Source organism: Solanum tuberosum, unplaced genomic scaffold (genome assembly GCF_000226075.1).
Source record: "Solanum tuberosum cultivar DM 1-3 516 R44 unplaced genomic scaffold, SolTub_3.0 scf00400, whole genome shotgun sequence".
Lineage (NCBI taxonomy): Eukaryota > Viridiplantae > Streptophyta > Magnoliopsida > Solanales > Solanaceae > Solanum > Solanum tuberosum.
Genome location: NW_006239330.1, coordinates 338,292 through 340,259, shown reverse-complemented (window position 1 = coordinate 340,259; position 1,968 = coordinate 338,292).

Here is a 1,968-nt window from a genome sequence, read left to right as displayed (position 1 = left end):
ACTTATGATAGAAAAGATGTAAAAAAAGGTTTTGAGGGGCAATTGAGTCTTTAATCATGCTAATGCATGCATTAAAATCATTGCATTGCTAATACCTAAAAATCTATGGTATTAGCAATACACACTTTAATACATAGTAGAGCGTATAACAAATGCAAGCATTAATGATACATAGGTTGGAAAAGAGTACAACAAGGTACTAGTAATACACAAGACTAATGCATGCATTATTTTTCCTAATACACTCTACCAATTTATCCTAAAAGAAACAAAAGTGAAATTTATAGAATACTTATTATCAATAGTTGAGAAACCAGTAAATTAACTTGAATTTGGCTAAAGAATATTCACATTTCATTTATTGGAAAAAAATATCTTTAATGTTATTTTTTGACTTAAAAATGTACCTACAAATTAATGGTGGACTAATTGACTTAATGATCTTTATAAAAAGTCATGTGGTAATGTATGATTAGTCCAAGTTTTAATTAATATGAATTGAATTACCAACTCATATGTATTGAGATCCGACCCATGCACCCATATAATTAAACTCAAATTCTTGATTATTAACATCCCACCTGAATTCCTTTCTTCTTCCTCATATATGATATATTCCCTAATATTGTTGTGTCTTTTATTTAGGATTATGCAAATAATTGAAATCAAAATTTGATCTTAAGATTCCCCTGAAAATAAAAAAGAATAAAGAAATTATTTTTACATTCAAGTAGACTTTGCTTTTCTAATAGCTCTAATATTTCGGTGTTAGCGAGTCTAGGTTAAATTCTAAGATTTTAAACATTATTAATGCCATAAGATATTCAAGGAGGAAAAAAAAGAGCAAAATAACCTATAAAATATTTCAAGAGGAAGAGTTGATTATACAGTATAAATTCGAGATCAAATCTGCACCAAGTAGCAACCACTATTAATATGATAACAGGGGTACAATTGACTGAATTTGCCATATGGAACAAAAAACTAATGATTTGTATAGCTTACACATTCTTGAGCGTTTATCACTAATAGAGGCGGATCAAGATTTAAATTTTATGAATTTGACATTCAAGTCGTTTTTTTACATTATTGTATTCTAAAAGTAACAATTTGTACGTATTTAAGGAATTTCTTAAGACAATATAGAGTTTAGACTAAAGTTATTGAGTTTAACAAAATCGTGACTAGCTCTGCACCTAATCACTAATTTGATAACATAATATCAAGTTTCATCATTGGCATGTGAACAATGCGACTAACAATATCCCTGCATTAGTAAAATTCATATAAATTATACTCTTGTTTCGAAACGAATATAGCTCGACTATAAACACGGACAGTGTTAAGAAATTCTTAAACTATTAATGTGATTTAACATGTTATAACAAGTTATCCATCTTATTTTTCAGGTTACTTATTATGGGTGGAATCAGGGGCGAATTTATGTACTAATTTTGGGTCACCCGAACCCGTGGTCATCCGACTAAACTCGATATATTACTTCTATAATTATTAAAGAATATATTAAATTAAAACTTGTTGAACCCGTTCTCAAAATGGCTGGATGGTTCACTGGTACTACTGCAAGATTTCAACTCATAGGTCGCAGGTTCAATCCTAGGCAGCCCCAATTCGCTTCAATTTATTTTTATTAACCAAAAACACATTTTTCATTAAAAAAAAAAAAAGAAGCTAAATTCTGAAAGTTTAAAAGTCAAAAGACTTCAAAAGTTTCCTTCCCACACACTTTTCAAGTTCCAAGTTCCAACAATATTTTTCTTCTCTCTTCAAATTTGTTTTCTATTTTCCACACAAAGAAGAAGCTTCAAGTCTCCAACTTCAAGTCAAGAATTTAGAGAAATCATCATTGTCAAAGTTTAAGGTAATTTTAGTTTATGATTTCTCTTTTTAATAAACAAACTAACAAGATAAATAAATAAATAAATAAATAAATATATATATATATAT